At 45.3% G+C, this 21,627-nt stretch overlaps 1 long non-coding RNA gene across 1 annotated transcript; it reads right to left on the bottom strand.

Annotated features, from left to right (window-relative positions):
* Positions 1-1,802: 1,802 nt before the first annotated feature.
* Positions 1,803-21,600, bottom strand: LOC137310948 (uncharacterized). Its single transcript, XR_010960217.1, has 2 exons — positions 19,490-21,600; positions 1,803-2,084 (listed from the first exon to the last, which is right to left on the bottom strand). It is a non-coding gene; the product is annotated as an uncharacterized lncRNA (long non-coding RNA).
* Positions 21,601-21,627: the final 27 nt, after the last annotated feature.

The raw sequence follows: 21,627 nt of genomic DNA, 5'->3' as shown, positions 1-21,627 counted from the left end.
TGATGGCCTACATCCTAGGGTTTCAAAAGAGGTGGCTGCAGAGACAGTGGATGCATTGGTTTTGATCTTCCAGAATTCTCTAGATTCTAGAACGGTCTCCGTGGATTGGAAAGTAGCAAATGTAACACCGCTATTCAAGAAAGGAGGGAGAGAGAAAACAGGGAACTATGGGCCAGTTAGCCTGACATCAGTAGTAAGGAAAATGCTAGAATCTATTATTAAGGACATAGTAACAGGACACTTAGAAAATCATAATATAATTAGGCAGAGTCAACACAGTTTTATGAAAGGGAAACCATGTTTGACAAATCTATTAGAGTTTTTTGAGGGTGTAACTAGCAGGGTAGATAAAGGTGAACCAGTAGATGTAGTGTATTTGGATTTTCAAAAGGCATTTGATAAGGTGCCACACAAGATTAGTGCTCTTGGGATTGGGAGTAATATATTAGAGTGGATTGAGGATTGGTTAACAAACATAAAACAGAGAGTAGGAATAAACAGGTCATTTTCAGGTTGGCAGGTTGTAACTGGTGGGGTGCTGCAAGGATCAGTGCTTGGGCCTCTGCTGTTTACCAAATATATTAATGACTTAGATGAGGGGACCGAGTATAATGTATCCAAGTTTGCTGACGATACAAAGGTAGGTGGGAAAGTAAGCTGTGAGGAGGACACAAAGGGGCTGCAAAGGGATATAGTGAGTGGGCAAGAAAGTGACAGATGGAGTATAATGTGGGGAAATGTGAAATTATCCACTTTGGTAGGAAGAATAGAAAAGCAGAATATATTTTTAAAAGGTGAGAGACTAAGGAATGTTGGTATTCAGAGGCACTTGGGTGTCCTTGTACGCGAATCACAGAAAGTTAACATGCAGGTACAGCAAGAAATTAGGCAAGCAAATGGTATGTTAGCCTTTATTGCAAGGGGGTTGGAGTATAAGAGTGAGGAGGTCCTGCTGCAATTATATCGGGCTCTGGTGAGACCAGACAACTGTACACAACTGTACTGTGTACAGTTTTGGTTTCCTTGGGTGCAACAAAGGTTCACTAGATTGATTCCTGGGTTGAGAGGGTTGTCCTATGAGGAGAGATTGAGTAGAATGGACCTATATTCTCTGGAGTTTAGAAAGTCGCATTGAAACGTATAGAATTCTTAGAGGGCTTGACAGGGTAGATGCTGAGAGGCTGTTTCCCCTGGTTGGAGAGTCTGGAACTAGGGGCATAGTCTCAAGATAAGGGGTTGGCCATTTAGGACCAAGATGAGGAAAAATTTCTTCACTCAGAGGATTAAGATTCTTTGGAATTCTCTACCCGAGAGGGCTGTGGATGCTCAGTCGTTCAGTATATTCAAAACTGAGATGGATAGATTTTTGGACACTAAAGGAATCAAGGGATATGGGGATAGGGCAGGGAAGTGGAATTGAGATAGATCATCAGCCATGATCTTATTGAATGACGGAGCAGGCTCGAGGGGCCATATGGCCTACTCCTGCTCCTATTTCTTCTGTTCTTAAGTCAAAGTAGAAAAGGCATTGGGCCCCCACAGCTGCATCCAAGAGAAGTCAGAGAGAAAATGGTGGAGGCTCTGACTACAATCTATCAAACATCCTTGAATATGGAAGATGTGTCAGAGGCCTGAAAGGTGTCAATGTAACGCCTCTGTTCAAAAAAGGAGAAAGAGATAAACCAAGTAACTATTCACCAGTCAGGTAACATAGCAGTGGGCAAGCTTCTAGAGGCCATAATATGGGATAAAATTAATACTCACCTAGAAAGACATGGGTTAATAAAGGACAATCAGCCAGATTTGTATGACAAATTTAATAGAGTTCTTTAAGAAAATACCAGAACGCATTGAAAAATGCATTACACTGGTTGTTTGCATATGGATTTTCAAAAGTGACATAGCAGTCTTGTTGATAAAATCAAGGCACATGTTATTAGAGGGAGTGTGGCAGCATGAATTACAAGCTAGCTGAAGGACAGAAAACAGAGTCGTGGTTAATGGATGTTTTCCGGACTGGAGGGATGGAACTGGTGGTGCCCCCTAGGGGTCAGTGTTAGGACCATTGTTCCTATATAAACGATCTGGAATTGGAGATAGGGGGCAAAATATAAGAATTTGCAACTGACACAAAAATAGGGAGCATGGTTAACTGTGAAGAGCATTGTAATCACTGTATAATCACACCACAATTTCATTTTCAGTACCTATGTTTAGTTTTTAAATTAATATTGCAATACATTGTACAATAGGAAAGAGAGTAAAGGTCTCAGATGCATTTCAATACCATCAGCTCGCTGTTCCTGATTTAAGCATCAAAAGCTCTGGTACGTTTATCTTTATCATGTCGGCATGAAGCAGTACTTCCATCATGGGACCATGTCAGTACAGTTACTGTCATACATGCTCACTGAACTTGAAGAGCTGATTTTAAACCGCACCCCACAACACTACCTGGCAGGATTGGTGTGGGTGGGAGTTGAGTTGGTGGGGGGAGGGGGGGTTTGCGCTGCATTCCCGTCCCCCCCAACCATGTTAACATATGTGAAATCAGGCATGGGAAGTCTGCCCGCTCCAGAGGCGAGGGGCTTAATTTAAAAGGAAAAGTCACATTCCATTTTATGGGCAGGCCAACTAAGTGAAAGCTGGTAGCATAGGAACAGGAGAAGGCCATTCAGCCCCTGAGCCTGCTCCCCCATTCAATCCAATGGCTGATCTGTGCCCCATTTACCACCTTTGCTCCATATCCCTTGATACCCTTACCTGATAAAAATCTATCTTGAAAGCTCCAATTGTCCCCCAGCATCCACAGCCTTTTGGGAGAGGGAGTTCCAGATTTCCACTACCCTTTGTGTGAAAAAGGGCTTCCTGATTTCACTCCTAAATGGCCTAGCTCTAATTTTAAAATTATTCTTGGTCTGGATTCTCCCACCACGGAAAATAGTTTCCCTCTATCTAGTCTGTCAAATCCTTTGAACATTTTAAACATCTCGATTAGATCACCCTCAACCTCATAATCTCATGGGAATACAAACTAAGTTTATGCAACCTGGCCTCATAATTTAACCCTTGAAGCCATGGTATCATTTTGGTGAATCTATGCTGCACCCCCTCCAAGGCCCATTCATCCTTCCTGAGGTACCGTGCCCAGAACTGAGTGCAGTACTCGACATGGGGTCTGACCAAGGTGCTGTACAACTGAAGCATCACTTCCCCCCTTTGTATTCCAGCCCTCTTGAGATAAAGGTCAACAAAGCAAAGAGAGGGTAAGAAAAAATGTTGCCAAGTAAAATCATGGAAAATCCAGATGTTTTATAAATACATTAAGAGCAAGAGGATAACTAAGGAAAGAGTAGGGCCTATTAGAGACCAAAAAGGTAACCTATGCGTGGAGGCGGAAGATGTTGGCATGGTTCTTAATGAATAATTTGCGTCTGTCTTCACAAGAGAGGGACAATGCAGACATTGTAGTTGAGGAGGAATGTGAAATATTGGATGGGATAAACTTGGTGAGAGAGGAAGTATTAAGGGGATTAGCATCTTTGAAAGTAGATAAATCACGAGGGCCAGATGAAATGTATCCCAGGCTGTTAAAAGAAGCAAGGGAGGAAATAGCAGAGGCTCTGACCATCATTTTCCAATCCTCACTGGATACAGGCGTGGTGCTGGAGAATTGGAGGACTGCTAATGTTGTACCATTGTTAAAAAAGGGACCGAGGAATAGACGAAGTAATTACAGGCCAGTCAGTCTCACCTCGGTGGTGGGCAAATTACTGGAATCAATTCTGAGGGACAGGATAAACCGTCACTTAGAAAGGCATGGAGTAATCAAGGACAGTCAGCATGGATTTGTTAAGGGAAGGTCATGTCTGACTAACTTGGTTGAATTTTTTATTCGTTCATGGGATGTGAGCGTCGCTGGCAAGTCCAGCATTTATTGCCCATCCCTAATTGTCCTTGAGAAGGTGGTGGTGAGCCGCCGCCTTGAACCGCTGCAGTCCGTGTGCTGAAGGTTCTCCCACAGTGCTGTTAGGAAGGGAGTTCCAGGATTTTGACCCAGCGACGATGAACGAACGGCGATATAGTTCCAAGTTGCTATGGTGTGTGACTTGGAGGAGAACGTGCAGGCACATGGTGTTGTTCCCATGTGCCTGCTGCCCTCATCCTTCTAGGTGGTAGAGGTCACGGGTTTGGGAGGTGCTGTTGAAGAAGCCTTGGCGAATTGTTGCAGTGTTCTGTGGATGGTACACACTGCAGCCACAGTGCGCCGGTGGTGAAGGGAGTGAATGTTTAGGGTGGTGGATGGGGTGCCAATCAAGCGGGCTGCTTTGTCCTGGATGGTGTCGAGCTTCTTGAATGTTGTTGGAGCTGCACTCATCCAGGCAAGTGGAGAGTATTCCATCACACTCCTGACTTGTGCCTTGTAGATGGTGGAAAGGCTTTGGGGAGTCAGGAGGTGAGTTACTCACCGCAGAATACCTAGCCTCTGACCTCCTCTTATAGCAACAGTATTTATATGACTGGTCCAGTTCAGTTTCTGGTCAATGGTGACCCCCCAGGATGTTGATGGTGGGGGATTCGGCGATGGTAATGCCATTGAATGTCATGGGGAGGTGGTTAGACTCTCTCTTTTGGGAGATGGTCATTGCCTGGCATTTGTCTGGTGTGAATGTTACTTGCCACTTATCAGCCCAAGCCTGGATGTTGTCCAGGTCTTGCTGCATACGAGCACGGACTGCTTCATTATCTGATGGGTTGCGAATGGAACTGAACACTGTGCAATCATCAGCGAACATCCCCATTTCTGACCTTATGATGGAGGGAAGGTCATTGATGAAGCAGCTGAAGATGGTTGGGCCTAGGACACTGCCCTGAGGAACTCCTGCAGCAATGCCTGGGGCTGAGATGATTGGCCTCCAATAACCACTACCATCTTCCTTTGTGCTAGGTATGACTCCAGCCACTGGAGAGTTTGCCCCGATTCCCACGGACTTCAATTTTACTGGGGCTCCTTGGTGCCACACTCGGTCAAATGCTGCCTTGATGTCAAAGGCAGTCACTCTCACCTCATCTCTGGAATTCAGCTCTTTTGTCCATGTTTGGACCAAGGCTGTAATGAGTTCTGAAGTTGAGTGGTCCTGGCGGAACCCAAATTGAGTATCAGTGAGCAGGTTATTGGTGAGTAAGTGCCACTTGATAGCACTGTCGACGACATCTTCCATCACTTTGCTGATGGCGCGGTAATTGGCCGGATTGGATTTGTCCTGCTTTTTGTGGACAGGACATACCTGAGCAATTTTCCACATTGTCGGGTAGATGCCAGTGTTGTAGCTGTACTGGAACAGCTTGGCTGGAGGCACGGCTAGTTCTGGAGCACAAGTCTTCAGCACTACAGCTGGGATGTTGTCAGGGCCCCATAGCCTTTGCTGTATCCAGTGAACTCAGCCGTTTCTTGATATCACGTGGAGTGAATCGAATTGGCTGAAGACTGGCTTCTGTGATGCTGGGGATATCGGGAGGAGGCCGAGATGGATCATCCACTCGGCACTTCTGGCTGAAGATGGTTGCAAACGCTTCAGCCTTGTCTTTTGCACTCACGTGCTGGATGCAGCCATCATTGAGGATGGGGATGTTTGCAGAGCCTCCTCCTCCCGTTAGTCATTTAATTGTCCACCACCATTCACGACTGGATGTGGCAGGACTGCAGAGCTTTGATCTGATCCGTTGGTTGTGGAATCGCTTAGCTCTGTCTATAGCATGTTGCTTCCGCTGTTTAGCATGCATGTAGTCCTGAGTTGTAGCTTCACCAGGTTGGCATCTCATTTTTAGGTACGCCTGGTGCTGCTCCTGGCATGCTCTTCTACACTCCTCATTGACCCAGGGTTGATCCCCTGGCTTGTTGGTAATGGTAGAGTAAGGAATATGCCGGGCCACGAGGTTACAGATTGTGCTGGAATACAATTCTGCTGCTGCTGGCCCACAGCGCCTCATGGATGCCCAGTTTTGAGCTGCTTTGTTCTGAATCTATCCTATTTAGCACAGTGATAGTGCCAGACATACACGTTGGATGGTGTCCTCAGTGCGAAGATGGGACTTCGTCTCCACAAGGACTGTGCGGTGGTCACTCCTACCAATACAGATGCATCTGCGACAGGTAGATTGATGAGGACGAGGTCAAGTCGGTTTTTCCCTCGTGTTGGTTTGCTCACTTCTGGTGGGTCTGTTCTGCCGGTGGGACAGGACATACCCAGGGATGGTGATGGAAGAGTCTGGGACATTGGCTAAAAGGTATGATTCTGTGAGTATGGCTGTCAGGCTGTTGCTTGACTAGTCTGTGGGACAGCTCTCCCAATTTTGGCACAAGTCCCCAGATGTTAGTGAGGAGGACTTTACAGGGTCAACTGGGCTTGGTTTACCTTTGTTGTGTCCGGTGCCTCATGGTCCGTCCGGTTTTGTTCTTATTTTGACTTGTTTTCGCGAGATTGTACAACTGAGTGGCTTGTTGTTAGGCCATTTCAGAGGGCAATTAAGAATCAACCACATTGTTGTTCGTCTAGAGTCACATATCGGCCAGACCGGGTAAGGACGGCAGGTTTCATTCCCTAGAGGGCATTAGTGAACCAGATGGGTTTTTATGACAATCCGGTAATTTCATAGCCACCATTACTGATACTAGTGTTTTTTTAATTCCAGATTTTATTTAATTAATTGAATTTAAATTCCCCAGCTGCCATGGCGGGATTTGAACTTATGACTCCGGATTATTAGTCTCGGCCTCTGGATTACTAGTCCAGTAACATAACCACTATGCTACCATACCCGTAGGAGGTAATAATGAGGGTCAATGAGAGTAGTGCAGTTGATATAGTCTACATGGATTTTACCAACGCTTTTGACAAGGTTCCATGTGGCAGACTGGTCAAAAAGTACAAGCCCATGGGATCCAAGGGAGAGTGGCAAGTGGATCCAAAATTGGCTCAGTGGCAGGAAGCAAAGGGTAATGGTCGACGGGTGTTTTTGTGACTAGAAGGCTGTTTCCAGTGGGGTTCCACAGGGCTCAGTACCAGGTCCCTTGCTTTTTGTGGTATATATTAATGATTTGGACTTAAATGTAGGGGGGCATGATTAAGAAGTTTGCAGATGATACAAAAATTGGCCGTGGGTTGACGGTGAGGAGGAACGTTGTGGACTGCAGGAAGATATCAATGGTCTGGTCAGGTGGGCAGAAAAGTGGCAAATGGAATTCAATCCGGAGAAGTGTGAAGTAATGCATTTGGGGAGGGCAAGCAAGGCAGGGGAGTACACAATAAATGGGAGGATACTGGAAGGTGTAGAGGAAGAGAGAGACCTTGGAGTGCATGTCCACAGATCACTGAAGGTAGCAGGACAGGTAGATAAGGTAGTTAAGAAGGCATATAGAATTTTTTTTTATTCGTTCATAGGATGTGGGCATCGCTGCAAGACCAGCATTTATTGCCCATCCCTAATTGCCCTTGAGAAGGTGGCGGTGAGCCGCCTTCTTGAACCACTGCAATCCGTGTGGTGAAGGTTTTTTCACCCAGAGGGTGGTGGGGGTCTGGAACTCGCTGCCTGAAAGGGTGGTAGAGGCAGAAACCCTCAACTCATTTAAAAAGTACTTGGATGTGCACCTGAAGTGCCGTAACCTACAGGGCTACGGACCAAGTGCTGGAAAGTAGGATTAGGCTGGGCGGATCCTTTTCGGCCAGCGCGGATACGATGGGCTGAATGGCCTCCTTCTGTGCCGTAAATTTTCTATGATTCTATGAACATCCCATTAGCCTTTTTGATTACTTTTTGTACCTGTCCACTAGCTTTGTGCACTTGGATGCCGAAATCCATTTGCTCCTCTACAGTTGCTAGTCTCTTGCCATTAAGAAAATATTCAATTTGTCTTTCTTAGGTCCAAAGTGGATGACCTCACACTTCCCCACATTGAACTCCATCTGCCACAGTTTTGCCCACTCATTTAATCTGTCTGTCCTTTTGTAACTTCCTGCTCCCATCCACACAACTTACTGTGGCTTCTAACCTAGTGTCATCTGCAAACATGGATATACAACTCTCTATTCCTTCATCTAAGTCATTAATAAATATGGTGAAAAGCTGAGGCCCCAGTACAGATCCCTGGGGAACATCACTTGTCACACCCCACCAATCAGAGCACATTCCCTTTATCCCCAATCTGTCTCCTACCTTCTAACAAATTTCTAACCCATGTCATAAGGTTCCCTCCAATTCCACATGCTCTCATTTTTACTAATAATCTCTTGTGTGGACCCTTATCAAATGCCTTCTGGAAGTCCATAAAGACATGTTAGTGACCACCTCAAAAAAATCAACATGACATGACCTACCCTTCACAAATCCATGCTGACTCTTTTTTATCATACTTGTCTGTGCTCAGTCCACTCTGTACCTGATGATAGGTTCCATTAACTTCTTCACAACTCATGCTAATCTGACAGGTTTGTCGTTTCCTGGTTTCACCCTCCTTCCTGTCTGAAATAATGAAGTGACATTTGCAATTTTCCAAATCTAAAGGAACAATTCCTAAATCTAGAGAGCTTTGAAAAATTATGACTAACGCATCTGCAATTTCCCCACTTGTATCTTTTAATACTCTCGGGTGGAAACCATCAGGTCCTGGAGATTTGTCCATCCTAAGTCCCTTTATTCTCCCCATTAACATTTTCCTACTTATATTAAATTCCATAAGTTCCTTCCCAATGACTTACTTTTAGATTCCCTTATACCCCTGGTATTTTGTCTTCTTCCTGCACTGTGAAAAAGCAAGTCTGCCAGTTCCTAATTATCCATTATAGTCTCACCTGCATCTGTCTTTAATGGGTCCACATTCTCCCTCACCACTCTCTTTCTCTTAATATATTGATAAAAAACTTTAACTGTTAGCTCTTGCAAGTTTTTGTTTATACTCCTTTTTTCCACCTCTTATTACTTTCTTTGTTCTTTTTTAAATTCCCAGTCTGCTGGATTTCCACTTTTCTTTGTATTTGTGTAAGCCTTTTCTGTGAGCTTCATACTGTCTCTTACCTTGTTTGTTGACCAAGGTTGCTTAACAAGGAGCATATACTGGTTTTATATTGTACCAAAAACTTCCTTGAAAACATCCCATTGTTTGTCTGTAGGTGTACCTGTTAACAGCTCAGTCCAGTCTACTGCGGTCATTTTATTTCTCATCCTTTCCAAGTTTGCCTTACTTAAATTTAAAATCTTGATTTGTGACTCTTGCTTCTCCCTCTCAAACCTAATATCAAATTCAATCATATTATGGTCACCATGCGCAAGATGTTCCCTTACAGTCAGATTGTTAACTAATTCTGATTTGTTACTCATCACTAAATCTAGTATGACCTTATCCCTTGTCAGTTCTAAAACATACTGTTCCAGAAAACTGTCCCAAATACATTCTAGAAATTCATTGCCTTTACTACTTGAGCTGTTCTGCTACTCCCAGTCTATGTGAAAATTAGGATCTCCCATTATAACCACATTGTTTCTGCTACATGCTTCCCTGATCTCTGTATATATACATCTCCCACACCCCCCCCCACCTCCAATCCCCATACATCACTACTGTCAGGAGGTCTGTAGACAACTCTCACCAGAGTCCTGTATCCTTTATTGTTTCTTACTTCTACCCATACTGTTTCCACCCCTGATCACCCTTACCAATATCCTTTCCACTGCTGTAATTGTATCTTTTATCAATATTGCTACTCCTCCTTTCCTAATTTTCCTTGTCCTTCCTGAAGATCTTATAGCCTAGAATATTTAGGTCACAATAATGCCCAGCTTGTAGCCAGATCTCTGTAATGGCTACTTCATCACATCCTTTAAGTAGAATTTGTGCTTCTAACTCACTTGTTTTATTTCTTATGCTACTTGCATTTGTTCACAGAACTCTCAATTGGGTAACTGTTCCCACCCTGTCCATATGCCCTGTCCTGATGGTGTATTTCTCACACTTTTGGTTGCTGATGCTTGGTACATTGCTATGCAGTCAATTTAATATGTTTTTATTTTTCAACACTCCTGTTTTATTTTTAACAGGTATTTTATTATTACTACCCTCAAGGTCCTGCTTTTTAATTGAGCTCCTAGCTCCTGATACTCCCTCAGTAGGACCTCCTCCCTTTCCATGTTCCTTTCCAGCTGTTTCGAGATATTCCTTAATCTCAATCGCAACTGCAGAAGACATCCTCTATTCCTCTAATTATTGAATCCCCTATAACTGCAACCTTTCGATTCTGCAATTTCCCTCCCCGCCCCTCCGGCCCACCTTGGACTGCCTCCTGCTCCACAATGCCATTGTTAGCATTCTGGCCTTCCTCGCTGTAGTCTTTTTCCTTATTCCCACGGATAGCAAGTACATCATACCCGCTGGACAGGACCAAATTCTGCAGCTCCTCCTTCCCTGCCTCCACTAGGGTCCCATTACCCTGCTGATTGTCAATCACATGCTCTTCTGGAGTTCTGGAGTAAGCTATCCAGATGTTTTCCCCTCTCCCTTATGTGTCAGTGAGTCTCTAACTCACACTCCAAGCTTGACGAGTCTGAGCCAGAGTGACTCAAGGCACAGACATTTCCCACAGGACACCCGGGACAGTATGTGTCCACAAACTTTCACTATTGCAGTCCGGACACACTGCCTGTGCTGCCATTAACTACTTCATATTTATTTATTTTACAACAATTATTTATTTACCTCCTCTGCTGATTCTCCTTTATTACTAAATTATGATTATCAGATGGATTTAGTTTGGTTTCTATTTCTCAATATAGTATATTTAGCTTATTACGTCTATTTACTTAAAGCTGATAAGAGGTAAGAGCAAAACCAACCTATGTATTATTTTTAAGTTTAGTAGCCCTTTAATCTACTATATAGTTAAATCTTGAAGCGTGAATAAATCATTGAACACTGAGCTCTTATTCCTCGGGCTCCGTTACTCCTTCTTCTGCATTGGCTATGATGTCTTTTCAGATTCTTCACTCTTGTGCTGTTACCACTCCAAAACTCCACGCAATTTTAAATACTCTTACCGGACTTTCCCTGCGATGCTCCCCTGTCACCGCCCCGATTCACCCCGCACTCTTTGTAACTGTTTTCCTGGACTTTTCCCACGATGTTCCGCTCAGCTGACAGCATCATGGCCACAGAAGGCCCAGGTAAGTTTCATTTTACATTTTACAGTTTCCTTGTGGGCCAGAGGGAGCAGGCCTGCTCCTCCAGGCTCCATAAGGATATTTTAGACCAGTCCTGCCCCGAACTCCCCCCAACAATTGCCAATTCTCCCCCTTCCTCAAATAACTCACCAGAGACCGTCTCCGTGCATCCCTGGTCGCTGCCTGACGCCCCCCCCCCACCCAGCGGTTTTCCACCCTCCTCCCCCCCCCCTGCCGGCATTGACGTCATTCCCGCCATCTTCAGATGAGAGTCAGTGTCGGGGCATTCAAATGAGTCTTTGGAGTTAAAATTTCCCAGCCTCACGCTCTGGGGCGTGGGTGGCCTGAACGGATCGCCCCCCACTTCAGTCCTCACACCCCCAATTCCTGCCCCCAGTTAAAATCTCCCAGGCCTCATGCTCTGAGGGGGACGGTTTCCGGACGGATGGCCCCCCACTTCGGTCCCTACACCCCCGATTAATACGGATTCTTTAGGAAGAATTTTTTTTTGTTCGTTCATGGGATGTGGGCGTCGCTGGCGAGGCCGGCATTTATTGCCCATCCCCAATTGCCCTTGAGAAGGTGGTGGTGAGCCGCCTTCTTGAACCGCTGCAGTCTGTGTGGTGAAGGTTCTCCCACAGTGCTGTTCGGTAGGGAGTTCCAGGATTTTGTGTCAGTGTTATTGCGATGTCTTAAATTATTACTTTTTCATGTGCAATACAGACTCAGAGCATTGCTCACAACTTCATGTTAGGCTTTTAAGAGCTGCAGTAAAGTTTGAATATAGCAGTGCAGCAGATATTTTCTTTGAGTTAGAAAGGGCCTAGGGCTGGGAAAGAACGGTCTACTAGACTGGAAATAGATACATCGACATTACAAGACAGACACAGGCCATTCGACCCAACCAGTCTGTGCTGGCATTTACCATCCATGCGAGCAAATAATTCTAATGCCATTTACCCACCCTTTTCCTGTACCCCTCCAACTCCTTTTCTGTTATACACCTATCCAATTTAATCCTGAATGTTGACACAGTGTCTGCCTCAACCACTAACACTGGAAGTAAATTCCAGTCTTTCTTTGTCTTTGTATTTCCTCATACCAGACAGCATCCTAGTGAATCTGCATTGAACCCTCTTTAAAGCCTCAATATCCTTCCTATAGTGTGGAGCCTAATACTGCTCAAATACTCTGTTATAATCTTATTAAGGTTTTGTATAGGCTCGTCATTATCTCTTGGCTTTTATTTTCTAAATCTCGTGATAAAACCTAGAGTGCCATTAGCTACTTTTACACTTGAGGAACTGCCTTTCATATCCTGTGAACCTGTCCCCCCAAATCTCCCTGCTCTTCCACACACCGAGCCTACTTCCAGTCACAGTATAATTATCTGTTATATTTTACCAAATTGCATCTCCTCACGCTTACTGAGACTGAATTCCATCTGCCACTTTTAACCCATTCCCCCATCTTATCAATATCCTTTTGCAGCTTCCTTTGGGCTTTAAAAGAATTAACTACACCTCCTATTTTGGTATAAAAACAGAAAATGCTGGAGAAGCTCAGCAAGTCAGGCAGAATCTGTGGAGAAAGAAAGAGTTAGCGTTTCAGGTTGAAGAACTGACGAAAGGTCTGCGGCCTGAAACGTTAACTGTTTCTTTCTCCACAGATGCTGCCTGACTTGCTGAGCTTCTCCAGTATTTTGTTTTTATTTCAGATTTCTATCATCTGAGTATTTTGCTTTTGCCTCCTATTTTGTTATTATCTGCAAATTTCGACACACTTCTTCTAGGCCTATATTCAAATAATTGTTGTGGAGGTGGTGCAAAGGGTGTGGAATTTCTCTGCACAGAACAGCAAAATGAGGGGTGTGAATTTGTGGGATCACCCTGTTGGGAAATGTGCAAACTGTTGATACAGTGGGAGTGACTTGTCTAATAGCTCAGAGCTAAAGTCTCCCCTCTGTGCTACACAGAACCACAGAGCTAGTGTGGCCCTGGGCTAGTGGTGAAAATCAGACAGCGCTCCCTCTCCTGATTGTTGTACCTAATTGGAAATAGGCTCATGAATAGGCTCGGCTCTGATGTTATCAACAACTGGGATGCTCCGCCATGATTTATTTTGATGTGGAGATGCCGGTGATGGACTGGGGTTGACAATTGTAAACAATTTTACAACACCAAGTTATAGTCCAGCAATTTTATTTTAAATTCACAAGCTATCGGAGGCTTCCTCCTTCGTCAGGTGAGCGATGTCATTTTCACATCGCTCACCTGACGAAGGAGGAAGCCTCCGAAAGCTTGTGAATTTAAAATAAAATTGCTGGACTATAACTTGGTGTTGTAAAATTGTTTACAATGATTTATTTTGTACTGAGGTTCTTTTATCTTTTATCAATGCGAATCCGTGAGTAGGGATTTCTTCGCAGCTGCTCCCGCTCCGCTGCCATACATTTACCAGAAGTGCGGCGCAAACCCTGTTTCCATATGGAAACGGGGTGTCCGGCAGAGTGAGGGCAGCAGGGCGGGAGCAGCTCTGAGGAAATTCCCTGTCCATGTGTTTCTGACACACAAACTAGGATATCAGAAAAAAGGTTAACTTAAGGAAGGAAATCCTAGAAGGACTGAACCATTATTCAAATAAGGAAGGGGGAGTTCTGGATAAACAGCCCTGAATTTAGGCACATATAAACAAGATATACAAGGTAACACTAAGTACGACTGCAGAGGTGATGCACGAAGAAAAGGCGTAAGATCTTTTCTTAAGTTTTGGGTTTTTGATTCTCACTATAAAAATCCAGCCTGTAACCTAATGAATTTATTATCTGTTTATTTGTTATCGGCAGTGTTAGTCTGGCCTCGATGAAACCACAAATAAAAGTTGCTTTTAACCACACCAAGCTGACTCCTATGCTGAACTGAGAGAGAAGAGAAAGGGAGAGGAGAAAGAAGGGAAAAAAAAGTGATAAAACTACAGGAACACTACATAGCATCTCCGTGAGGTAATATGCAGTTTTGTAGTGGAATGTAGGAGTGCCTCCTTTCCCCTTCACACCACCTTTCATTGGCAAGTTCAAAGATGAACAATGATGACAAGGCAGAATACTGGAGGGTGACCGCCACCCATGGAACCATAAGCCAATGAGGGAGTAGGAGACAAAGTTAATATTAAAACAGTAAGAGCCTGAGTGAGAGGCACCTACAACAGGAGGAATGAGAGTTCAAGTCCATATGTGAGCCTAACATAAACTGAGCATCAACCCAAACCAGTTCAAGGCTTATATGAAGGTGATAAGAATCTAACGAACCAACCCCAAATAACCGGCGCGGACACGATGGGCCGAAGGGCCTCTATCCGTGCTGTATGACTCTAGGACTCTAACTGCAGGTCGAGCAATCCTGTAAGAATTTGTTCCGCTCCCAAAGCCTATATTATAATCATCTCTTTTTCCCTGTTAATTTTGGAGTTTTTACGTTGGATAGTTCTTGATGTCAGCAACACTGGCCCCAGTGATAAGTGGACCTAGCGGGAATCCCCTCTGGTCTTTCTTCATGACTCAGTGCCCTTTGATTAGAGATCAGGATCAAGGCTCTTCTCTACACTGCCTCCAGCGCTTAAATGTCTCCCATGTGTCTTGGTGACCAAAAGTGGACACTGTACTTAAGATGCAGTCGGACCAAAGCACTGTCCAGTTTTAACATGACGTCCTCTAACTTGTATTCCATCAACTTAGCAATATAGTTCAGCATTCTGTTTACTTTGTTGATTGCTACCCTATAGCAACTGGGCATATTACATAGAATTTACAGCACAGAAACAGGCCATTCAGCCCAACTGGTCTATTCCGGAGTTTATATTCCACACGAGCCTCCTCCCACCCTACTTCATCTAACCCTACCAGCATATTCTTCTATTCCTTTCTCCCTCATGTACTTATCTAGCTTCCCCTTCAAGGCATCTGTGTTATTCGCCTCAACTACTCCATGTGGTAGCAAGTTCCACATTCTAACCACTCTTCAGGTAAAGAAGTTTCTCCTGAATTCTTTATTGGATTTATTAGTGACTCTTATATTTATGGCCCCTAGTTTTGGACTCACCCACAAGTGAAAACATCTCTATGTCTATCCTATCAAACCCTTTCATAATTTTAAAGACGTCTATCAGGTCACCCCCCCAGCCACCTCTTTTCTAGAGAAAAGAGCCCAGCCTTTTTAGTCTTTCCTGATAGTTATAACATCTCAGTTCTGGTATCATCCTTGTAAATCTTTTTTGCACCTTCTCGAGTTCCTCTATATCCTTTTTGTAATATGGAGACCAGAACTGTACACAGTACTCTAAATGTGAGCTAACCAAGGTTCCATACAAGTTTAACATAACTTCCATGCTTTTCAATTCTGTTCTTCTAGAAATGAACCCCAGTGCTTTGTTTCCAATTCTAATGGCCTTGTTAACTTGCTTTGCTACTTTGTAATGATTTGTGAATGTGTACCCCATTCCCTTAGCTCCTCTACCCCATCTTGACTCATATTTTCCAAGGAGTATGTGGCCTCCTTATTCCTCCTACCAAAATGCAGCACCTCACACTTATCTATATTGAAACTCATTTGCCAATTACACACCCATTCCTCAAGCTTATTAATATCTTCTTGTATTTTGTCGCAGTCTTCCTCTGTATTAACTATACCCCCCGATTTGGTTTCATCCACAAATTTTGAAATTGTACTTCCAATTCCCGAGTTCAAAGCAATTATGTAAACGCTCAACAGCAGTGGTCCCAGCACCGATCTGACTGCCCACCTTTTGGCAGTCTGAGTAACTCTCTGTTTTCTGTTTTGTAGCCGGCTTGCTATCCATTCTGCTACTTGTCCCTTAACTCCTAGACCTTAGTCATGAGTCTACTCTGTGGTACCTTATCAAAGGCCTTTTGAAAATCCAAATACATTACATCTACTGCATTACCCGTGGCATGTTAAATGCCAAATACCCTTGGATCACCCCTAGCTAGTTCAACACCATTCTGTTGCCCATCTGTACTGAATTTCATCTACTACAGCTATGCCCACTTCTATATTTTATCTGGTTCATTTTGTAGATCCTTAGCTGGCCTCCCATGTTCAATATCATCTGCAAATCTGACCAATTTGCATTGGGTTTCAACCTTTACCTGTTTTGCCTGTACTATTACATAGAGAGTATCACACAGAAACAGGCCATTAGGCCCAACAGGTCCACGCCGGTGTTTATGCTCCACACGAATCTCTTCCCACCTTATTTCAGCAAAATTGACGCCTTTGGAATAAAACGGTCAGTAGCAGCATGGATACGAAATTGGCTAAGTGACAGGAAGCAGAAAGTAGTGGTGAATGGTTGTTTTTCGGACTGGAGGGAGGTGTACAGTGGTGTTCCCCAGGGGTCGTGGCTGGGACCACTGCTTTTCTTGATATATATTAATGACTTGGACTTGGGTGTACAGGGCACAATTTCAAAATTTGCAGATGACACAAAACTTGGAAGTGGAGGATAGTGGTAGACTTCAAGAGGACATAGACAGGCTGGTGGAATGGGTGGACACATGGCAGGTGAAATTTAACGCAGAGAAGGGCGAAGTGATACATTTTGGCAGGAAGAACGAGGAGAAGCAATATAAACTAAATGGTACAATTCTAAAGGGGGTGCAAGAATAGAGAGATCTGGGGGTATATGTGCACAAATCTTTGAAGGTGGCAGGACAGGCTGAGAAAGCGGTTAAAAAAGCATACGGGAACCTGGGCTTTATAAATAGAGGCACAGAGTACAAAAGCAAGGAAGTTATGATGAACCTTTATAAAACACTAGTTCAACCACAACTGAAGTATTCTGTCCAATTCTGAGCACTGCACTTTAGAAAGGTTGTGCAGAAAAGGTTTGCTAGAACGGTTCCAGGGATGAGGGACTTCAGCTATATGGCTAGACTGGAGAAGTTGGGGTTGTTCTCCTTAGAGCAGAGAAGGTTGAGAGGAGATTTGATAGAAATGTTCAAAATCCGGAAAGGTTTAGATAAAGTAAATAAAGAGAAACTGTGGAAGGGTCGAGAACCAGAGGACACAGATTTAAGGCGATTGGCAAAAGAAGCAAAGGCAACATGAGGAAAAACTGTTTTAAGCAGCGAGTAGTTACGATCTGGAATGCGCTGCTTGAAAGGGTGGAGGCAGATTCAATCGTGGCTTTCAAAAAGGAATTGGATAAATACTTGAAGGGAAAAAATTTGCAGGGCTACAGGGAAAGAGCGGGGGAATGGGACTAACTGGATTGCTCTTACAAACAGCCGGCATGGGCTCGATGGGCCAAATGGCCTCATCCTGTGCTGTAACCATTGTATGATTTCATCTAACCCTATCAGCATAACCTTCTATTCCTTTCACCCTCATGTGTTTATCCAGCTTCCCCTTAAATGCATTGATGCTATTCGCCTCAACTACTCCTTGTGACAATGAGTTCCACATTCTAACCACTCTCTGGGTAAAGAAGCTTCTCCTGAATTCCCTTTGGATTTATTAGTGACTGTCTTATGTTTATGGTCCCTAATTTTGGTCTTCCCCATGAGTGGAAATTTATAATATTTCTGTAATGTTAAATTCAGTTTATAAGTGGTTAACTCCCAAGGCTGCATGCAGCATCTTTTTTCAACATTAGGCCAGCTGGTTCTCATCCAAACAATAGTGAATTGGAACAAAGGTGGGATTGTGTGCACAATCTCAAGCATTTCACACCATTGTGATAAATATTTCCCTGAGAGGCCAGGTGATGATTTATTCCTTTTGCACAAGGTCCATTTTTAGGAGTGACCAGTGACACTGAACCTAAGAGATTAACCTTTTGTACAGCCAGAGGCTTGGCTGGGGCAGGCATTTGTGAACCTCGTGCTCCCCCATCAAAGGGGAGCTGTTTCAATCAGGGCAGTGACTTTGATTGACAGTTTGATGAGCCATACCCCCAACCTCATAGACTCAAACGGCTCTCATTCTCCCTCTCTGAGACACAATGGGAGAGCTGTTCTAACAGAAAATCTAGGCCAGCCCGCTTATAGGAAATTGCCTGTTCACATTGTAAAAGCTTGATACATTAAATATATGAATGAACAGTAGTATAGACAGTTTATTGGTTTGAAATTGTGCCTCATCTCGATAGGGTGCTTTTCGTCCTGCTTTCCGTAAAGAGTGAATGCTTTTGGCGGTAAGTTAGCTACTTCACTGGGCAGTATACAGAGCACGGATTCTTTGTTATGATCCCTGGGTTATGCTATTGTTTAATTAGATATTGGGCAGTAAAAGTTGCATTCTGGATTGTAGGGGACACGGGGTCCACTTTTGGGAGTGGCCAATGATACTTAACCCAAGGGAATATGTAGCCAAAAACTGTGGCAGGGACCCAATTTCAATCCAAGGAACACCAGCTAATAATTCCCTCATCGTGATTATCACTCCTCAAACATGTATCATAAAGTAGTATCAGTTTGGCTCAGTGGTCGCACTTTTGCTTCTTAGTCAGTAGGTCATGGGTTTAAGCCCCACTCCAGGACTTAAGCACAAAATCTAGGCTGACACTTCAGTGCAGTACTGAGGGAGTGTTGCATTGTTAGTGGTGATGCCTTTCAGATGAGATGTTAAAAGATCCCATGGTATTATTTGAAGAAGAGCAGGGGCATTCTCCTGATGTCCTAGCTAACATTCCTCCCTCAACCAACACTTAACTGGTCCTTCATCTCATTGCTGTTTGTAGGACCTTGCTGTGTTAATTTGGCTGCTGTGTTTGCCTACAAAACAAGTGACTACAGTAATTAATTATGTGAAACACATTGGGACATCCTAAGGAGGTGACAGACTCTAATATAAATACAAGTTCTTTCTTACCATTGTTTCATTCCCTTGAGGCAATTTCTTATGCATTTCTATAATGCCCATTGCTTTAAGCGCATGTAACAATTCTTTCATGCAGAACCGTGTTAAGGGATTTCTACAAGTTCAGAAGTACCATGTCACAGGGGCAGCAGTCCTCTGGGGATGTCACAAAAAGTCAAGGAGGTAGCTCACACAACCTTCTGACCATGTTGGCTGCTGTTTACACGGTTATTATTGTACAGGAAACCCTCAAGTTTTCTTCTGATAGTTAATTCCATTATTTTGGTTGTTAATGATGTTAGACAAGTGTGTTTGTAGTTGCTGGGGGCCGTGTTGTCACATATTTTCAATAAAGATACTACATAATTTGTTTCTAGTTTAACAGGACCTCACGACTCACTCACCCGTCAGTACTTCACAGATCTCACTCCCATTGTCTCTGCTAGTACCTGGAATATATACCATCCATCCCTGGGGAGTTGTTTGTTTTGAGTCTTTTAAGCAGGTGTAGGATCTCCATCGCATTGACTTCTTAGATTATCTCTGATATCAAAGGGCATGCTCGTCGGGTCTTCTCTCGTGGATACTTTAAGGAAGTATTAATTGAGTATATTATTTTATGTTAATCATCAGTTTTGGCCCTATTAGCATTCTTTGGGGTCTCAACTCTTCTCATTATAGAACTGGAAGATTTTTTTGTTGTGATATTTAGCATTTGAAGCTATGATTTTCAAGGCCTTTTTGTTGATCCATTGTGGGGGGGTCGATGGGCCCAAGTGGCCATTCTTCAAGGCTATTTAATCAATGGACCCAGAGTTGTGCCTGGTTTTGTTCTCATCTATCATCCACACACATGGACCTCCCAGGACGGTTCACTGTCAATCAGGAGTGGAATCTTCATCAAATTTTCTTTTCCTTCCTTAGTCCAGGAGCACTGAAGCCAATTGCAGGGCTCTGGCTGAGATCAGGTAACTCAGCACAGACTAGTAACTGAACCTGGAGTATACTGATCTGTACAACTTAAGGTTACACATGATGGTTTACCTACATTACAATAGTGACAACACTTCAAAAGTACTTCATGAAGGGGCACTGAGGTGGAACGTTCCTCACTTCCAGGCCAACACTTGAATGCCGTGTGATCCATTTTAAGCCAGGCTGGGCCAATTTGAGGATCTCAACCTCTCCTTGGAAGGTGAACGTGAAGATTGCCCCACCCAGACTAAACATGTCTGTCAAGTCACCGAAGAGGTTTCTCACAGGAAACATTTCCACAGGCTGCCTGTGACCAGGGGAGCCGGAGGCGGGAGGCGGGGGGCGGGGGGTGGGGGGCGCGGGCCGGGCCGGGCCCCCCACGAGCGGCAGGCTTGACCCTCTCCATTTCCCCTTTAACCCCACCCCACCTCACTGCGACCAGCAGCCAATCGAAGCCGAGGAGAGTGGCTTTTAAACAAAGAGTCCCGGCGCGAGCCAGCGCCTCACCGACCAAAGGGCTGTATCAATGCGCCGCATATAAACAAACAGTTATCGCAGACCCCCTGGCTCGATTCCAGCCCCTTGCTGCGTTGTGGCGTCGATGTTGGGCGGGCAGAGTTTGGTTCGGGCCGGTTGCGCGCGGGCCGTTGGGGTGAACCGACGGCGTGGGTGCACGGACTCGTTGCTGGGCGGAGGGAGCTGGTGGAGGTGGCGGCGGTGCTGCGTTGTTTGAGAGCGAGACGAAGCAACGGAAAAAAAAGAGCTCGAGAGCGGCCGGAGCGCGCGCGCGAGAGAGAGGGAGAGTGCGAGAGGCCGGAGCGCGCGCGCGCGAGAGAGGGAGAGTGCGAGAGGCCGGAGCGCGCGCGCGCGAGAGAGGGAGAGTGCGAGAGGCCGGAGCGCGCGCGCGAGAGAGAGGGAGAGTGCGAGAGGCCGGAGCGCGCGCGCGCGAGAGAGGGAGAGTGCGAGAGGCCGGAGCGCGCGCGCGCGAGAGAGGGAGAGTGCGAGAGGCCGGAGCGCGTGCGCGAGAGAGAGGGAGAGTGCGAGCGGAGGGCGCGCGCGCGCGAGAGAGGGAGAGTGCGAGCGGCCGGAGCGCGCGCGCGAGAGAGGGAGAGTGCGAGCGGCCGGAGCGCGCGCCCGCCAGCAACCGTCAGCGAGCCGGCCCCGCACACAACCCGAGCCAGGGAGCGACGCCGCCGCTAACGCCCCAACACCCAGTCCGAGGTAGAGCCGGAACCAGCCGGCCCGGCAGCGCCATGAGCCAGGCCGTGGAGTTCATCCCCCCGCCCGAATGCCCGGTGTTCGAGCCCACCCCGGAGGAGTTCGCCGACCCCTTCAGGTTCATCAGCAAGATCCGGCCCATCGCAGAGAGGACCGGCATCTGCAAGGTCCGCCCGCCGCAGGTAAGGCCTCTCCGGAGTGGCTGGTTGGGTTGGAAGAGAAGAGGGGGTCACCAGGCAGCCGCCGGCATGGGGCTCGGGCAGCGGGACCCACACCGCCTCAAAACTTCGAGCGGACAGCAAAGTTTTCAATATGGCGGAGCCAGCAGGGCCTTCCTTTGTGTGATAGA

Source organism: Heptranchias perlo, unplaced genomic scaffold (assembly GCF_035084215.1).
Source record: "Heptranchias perlo isolate sHepPer1 unplaced genomic scaffold, sHepPer1.hap1 HAP1_SCAFFOLD_295, whole genome shotgun sequence".
Taxonomy (NCBI): Eukaryota; Metazoa; Chordata; class Chondrichthyes; order Hexanchiformes; family Hexanchidae; genus Heptranchias; species Heptranchias perlo.
The sequence above is the reverse complement of the archived record's forward strand: the minus strand, read 5'-3'. Positions and strand labels throughout refer to the sequence as shown.